Raw genomic sequence first — 6,506 nt, forward strand, 5'->3', positions numbered from 1 at the left:
TACAAGAATACCCTGAGAAAGGGTATGTTTCAGTAGGACTAGGACAAACAAAGGAAATTGAGGGGCCAAACAGGTAGGAGGAAAACCAAGAAAACTCAAGGGGTGGCCAATAGTGCAGAACATTTCATTGTAACATGAAGTGGATCCTAAGTCCCCAAAGACAATGACAATAAACTGTAAACACTTGCAGGTCTTGCCAAACCAGAAAGACTTTGATGTGGTTGCCCAGTGATGGACTGGCTGTCATTTGTCTGAAGTTAATTTCAGAAACTTATTCATTCAGCATATATTTATTAAATGTCTTCTTTGTGATAATTATCAAATTATGTTATAGAACCAGAAGGCTGGCCTGAGACAATATTTTTCCAGTCACAGCAGCTCACATTTGGTACAGTAGAAAGAGTCCTGATCTTGGAGTCAGAGAATCTGAGTTCACATCCCAAATTTGCCCCTTACTAGCCGTGTGCCACCTTGAGTAAGTCATTTAGCCTTGGTTACCTCATCTACCAAATGAGAGGATTGGACTAGATGGTTTCTAAAGTTCCATTCTATTCTAGGGCTATGATCTATTTACTAATCAACAGAATGATTAATTGTAAGTAGTAATGAAGTTACAGATTCTTGAATTATCCAAATGTTTTCAAGGCACTGTATTGGGTGCTAGTGATAAAGAGTTGGAAAAGCCACTGACTACTCTTAAGGACTTAAAGTCAAACAGGAATGAAATAATTTCTGGCAATTTCTGACCCCAAAATTTTAATGTAACTTTATGCTATTATTGCTTATTAAAACACAAAGACCATGGGAATACCTTGTAGAGTGTTTTAATTTTGCAAAATGTTTTATATATATTATCTTCTTTGAGTTTCGCAATTCCAAAGGGTAGGTACCACAGGAATTATTATACCCATTTTGCAGATGACTAAACTGAAGCTGAAATGAGAGCAGTTAAATGACAGGTTCACAAATAACTAACTATACCATATGGCAGAGTGTAATAAGATAAAGGAAAGATTCAAAGTGCTATAAGAAAGCTTAAAGAAGTAGAACAGGTGTCTCTGGGGGAGATCAAGGAAGGCTTTGTGGATACAGTAGCCTATGAGCTGACCTTCAAAGGAAGAAAAAACTTTCAACAGGTAGAATTAGAAAATTATTGAAACAGTTCAGGCAGTGAGGGTGGCAACTAAGTAGCTGGCAGTGTGAGTGGAGAGGAGGTATTAGAAGAAAAGATGAAGTTACATGGTATTTGTAGATGGCCTGAAACTGAGGTAAATAGTAATATGATTGAAAGAAGGATTCAGAAAGATCTCAACAGGCTAAAATGATGGCTAAAGCTAAGGAAATGAGATTTAACAGGTTTCATGTCACTCAAGGGTTAGTTAAAAGAAATGGGTATGTTTAGCATTTAGCAAGGGGAAAGAAAACCCACTTAAGGGAAAAAAGTTCACTGTGTTCTAAGTACTTAAGGAGCTGTCTGTCACATTTAACTTAGTCTGTTTGGTCTCAGAGGTGAAAAGTGGGGTCAATGGTTAGACTTTCCAAGAAGTAATTTTAGGTTCCATGTTTAAAAAATATATATATATAATTTCTTAACAATTAGAGTTATGCAGTGGTTTACCTTTGGAAGATAAGTGGGCTTCCCTCACTAGAGACCTTCAAAATGGAAAAATCATTTGTTGCAATAGTGACTGAAGAGCCATTATATAAGTATAATTTGGACTAGACAGCCTCTGACAGCCTTCCTTACGCTAATATTTTGGTAATTTTACTTAGCTTCTCCATGTTCCTATTTTATTATGATCTGCCTTATAATTGCAATGTATTTGTTGCATCTTGTATATGTATCATATATATTCACCTTGGGTATCACATACCAATCCCCCCCTAGACTGAAGAGAATCAGCCAAAGAGAAATACAAATCTTGTTTTTTCCCCATTATCTAGCAGTTTTTGCAAGCACCTGGTATAGAGTGTAAAGAATACTGAATCTGGAGAAAGAAGAGACCTGGGTTCAAATAACACCTTCTATGTATATCAGTGAGGTGACAATGGGCAAGTCACTTACATTTCTGACTTTCCCAACAATAAAATGAGGTTAATGATACCCATAGCACCAACTTTACAAATAACAAATACACTTTATAGATAGTCTGGAAAGGACTTTTGTAAACCTTAAAGAGCTATATAAAGAGCTATTCATAATCATCATGTAATTACACTGCTCCCCCACCAAAAGACACTATAAAGGGGGGAAAATCCACAGATTCCCTTTTCTACCTCCTCCATTCCCCTATCACGACCAGTCCCTCTCTAGATATACTCTTCTCTTTTAAATGCAGAAAAGGAAGCCAATTGCATTAAAATGCAATATTGAGGTATTTTTAAATTTTTGTTATATAATAATATATCTGCTCTAATAACTATAGTAATTTCAAAGTACCACATTGGGTAGAGTGCTAAAACTGGAATCAGAAAGACCTGGGTTTAAATCCAGTCTCACACATTTACTTGCTATATGACCCTAGGCAAGTCATTTAACTTGTCTCACTTTCCTCATCAAAAAATGGGAATAATAATAGCACCTATCCCAGGGTGGTTGTGAGAATAAAACATTATTTGCAAAGTACTTAGCAAAATTTTGATGGTACTATTATTATTGTTATTAACTTTGAAATCTTAACAGCAATTATAATATAATTTGAAATTATCCAAGATTTTTCTTGGTAACAAAGTCTAATATTACTTTGGTTTGATGCCTATGTTTATCAGTGAAGGACATGTTAAATTTCACTTAGAAGTTAATGAAAATGAAGATACAATTGTTTTCCTATTCAAGTTTTTAGATCTTCTACCTATAGACTGCCACACACACACACACACACACACACACACACACACACATTCCTAGATTAAAGACATTTGTTGTACCTACATTATTCTCTTTTACTACACATTGTTCATTTATTTGTAAGGTGTTTTCCACAAGATTTCAACTGGATATCAACAGTGGGACAGTGATTTGTTGGGTTCGGTCCCCCAGGGATGATGGATTGAGCCTATTTATAAACTATTTGTCTGTATTGCACTAATTTGTAGATTCTGAGACCTGTTATAGAATAGAGGTTCCTAAAAAAAAGTAGTTTTGTCTGTATTTAGATAGACACATGTCTCTCCTAGTAGAATGTAAGCTGGTTAACTTCCGTCCTCAACCCCTATTAGAGTGTCTAACACAGAGAAAGCAATAAATATTTGCTTGATTCCTAAAAGGTTTCCCTGCCTCCAACCACTCCCTATCTCCATAATTTAGTCAAGCAAGTAAGAAGACATTTATCATTTAACCTTCAATGTGTCCTGCCCTGTCCTAGGAATTGAGTATAAAAATGACAAAAGTGAAATAGTCCCTGCTGTCGTTCAGAGAGAGCCTACCTGGGGAGAGAAGGACCTCAGCAGAGTACAGAGTATAGGCTGGTCAGGAAAAGCTTCTTGGATGAAGCGCCACCCTCTACCTTGTATACCATTTTTTTATAAATAAATCACATCCCTTCCTCATAATTTTTTTTATTGTAAACTACTGAAGACAAGGGACCAAGTGCTTTGTTTTCATTTTTGACCCTCCAATGACCCACCATAGACAATAAGTGATTGTTGTGTTAAACAAAAATTAAACTGAGAATTCAGAGAAAGTCTTATCTATCTTCATAGAAATCTGTATTTGGTGCACATTCATTCTGTAAACTAGTCATTTGTGCAGGTGTCACAAAAAGGTGAAAGCAAAGTGGCAAGTGAGGTCGTATAGCCGTGTGACAAGAGACCTGGCACTAGAGTCTAGGGATCAGGGTTTGAATCTCACTCTATATGGTCACTAGCTGTGTGACCCTGTGTGACCCTGCTGAGCCTCAGTTTTCTTATATGGAAGAAGTATTCCTATCTCAAAGAAACCATTGTGAGAAATGAATTTTGTGAATTTTTAAAGCACTATAGAAATATGTTATTCTTATGTGAAACCTGAGGGAAGAAAGGTAAGTAACATTACTTAAGGCTGAAGTGATTATGTCCTTTTTCTTTTCTTTCCTTTTTTTACAAGGCAGTGGGATTAAGTGACTTGCCCAAGGTCACACAGCTAGATAATTATTAAGTGTCTGAGGCAGGATTTGAACTCAGTTCCTCCTGACTCCAGGGCCAGTGCTCTATCTACTGTGCCACCTAGCTACCTCAGGCTGGAGTAGTTATGAGAGGAAAGGGAAGCTACCTGTAGGAGGTAACATTTGAGTTGAACTTTAAATGATGGTGAGACATTGTAGAATAATAGCTAGACAAATGGGGGGGGGGTTGCAGGGGAAGGGTCAGGGTGGAGCAGGGGGGAGATCACTGACTCCTCTTCCTGAGTCCAAATCTGGCCTCAGGCATTTACTAGATATGTGACCCTAGTCAAGTCACTTCACCCAGTTTGCTTCAGTTCCTCAACTGTAAACTACTGGAAAAGGAAATAGCTCTAGTGTCTCTGCCAAGAAAACCCTAAAACTCTAAACTTGTCAGACACAACTGAAAAAAACAATAGGGCAGCTAGGTGGCGCAGTGGATAGAGCACCGGCCCTGGAGTCAGGAGTCCCTGAGTTCAAATCTGACCTCAGACACTTAACTCAAACATCTAGCTGTGTGGCCTTGGGCAAGCCACTTAACCCCCATTGCCTTGCAAAAAACCTAAAAAAAAAACCCAACAACAACAACAACAATAAATGATAGACAATGAACCTTGAAGCCAGAAAGACAAAAGATTCAAACTCTGCCTTTAACATATACGAGAAATATGGCCCTGCCTAAATTACTTAATTTTTCAGTTCTCTAGGCTACTTTTTAAGATTATAAATAACTTTTAAGATTGTATTTAAAATTTTAGGGGGTGGCTAGGTGGCGCAATGGATAGAGCACCAGCCCTGGAGTCAGGAGGACCTGATTTCAAATCTGACCTCAGACACTTAATATTACCTAGCTGTGTGGACTTGGGCAAGCCACTTAACCCCATTGCCTTGCAAAAACTAAAAACAAAAAAAAAGTGATTATATTTAAAATGTTTTAAAGATTACAAATAAAATCTTTAATTTTATAAATTTCAAAAATGACCTAAACTAGTTCTTTTTTCAGACATTTAAAATGAGGTCATATGAATTACCATTAGCAGAAGCTCACAGTCTTTATCAAGTGGCTGGATTCACCTAAGAGGATATTTGTAGCTTATTATCTCAAGGATCCCATGCCTAGTCTGGATCAATCAGATAACCTATAGAGAATATCAGACCTTATATAGATCAATGAAATCACAAATTTAATCCCTATTCCTCTTTCAGTGATGATGGAAATGATAATAATTTTAAGCTTTGGAAAGCATTTTGCTTATATTAGCACACATAACATATGACCCTCAGGACATCCCTATGAGGTAGGCACGCTTATCATTCCCATTTAACAAGGAAAGTGAAGGTCAGAAAGGTGAACATCAAGTCTTCTGACTCCATATTCAGTGATCTGTCTAACATAAGGCAAACAAGGCTGAGGAGGTGACTAAGGAAAAGCATATTTGGAACTCTCTTGGGACCAGTCAATGAGCTGGAGATAAAGGCATTTCATCCCTGTCTACTCACTTGTTCCCTTGCTCTGCTGAGGAAGCATGGCCAAAATACAAGCCTCTGGACTAAAAGGCCTCTAATATCCCTTCTACCCCTCAATCTATGATGCTGTGACTGGGATCTTCTGTTTTCCAAGGTCTTTTTTTGGCTCTATAACCCCTGAATCCTTAATAACTTGCTAAAAGTCAAGTCAAAAATCATTTATTATACACTTGTTATACCAGATGCTAAACTAAGCCTGGAAATACAAATATGAGCAGGAAAAAAAGTATCCTGTGCCCTCAAGGAGCATATATTCTAATGGGAAAAGATAATACATAAAAGGAAAATAAAAAGGGGGTAGAAGAGAGGAAGGTACCTAGAGCAGGAACACTGTACAGAAAGCCCAAGTGGATCAGGAGTGCAGCCTCAAGAGGAATGAAAGTTATAGATGGGTCAATACTCAAGAGAAGCAAGGTCCTGTTGGGCAGAATTGAAATCTGAGGGATGGAGAAGAAGCTGACTCCATAGATTTTCCCAAGATTTACCCTGGATGGAATAATAAAATTGGGAGTTCCCTTTGTCTCTTCAGGAGACCTGCTATGTGAGACAAGGTGTCCCCTATGAAAAAAAAAAAGTCCTTGTACTTTCTTCAAGATGAAGAAACCATTCTAAAAGTATTGGAAATTTCCACCCCCACATTCCCTCCCCTATCAAGGGAATTCACTAAGTTTGGGAACTTAAAGGGCAAATGAATTTAACATTAAAACCTGAGGTTCTATTTGGAAATATGACGATCTGGGAAACAGAACTATGGCTCATTTAACAAGTTTCTTTCTTAAAGTTGTTTGTTTGTTTTAAGGGGGGGACTGTGATTTGTTGTTGTTGTTGTTTTTTGTGGAA

The sequence above is a fragment of the Macrotis lagotis genome, chromosome X (assembly GCF_037893015.1).
Source record: "Macrotis lagotis isolate mMagLag1 chromosome X, bilby.v1.9.chrom.fasta, whole genome shotgun sequence".
NCBI lineage: Eukaryota > Metazoa > Chordata > Mammalia > Peramelemorphia > Peramelidae > Macrotis > Macrotis lagotis.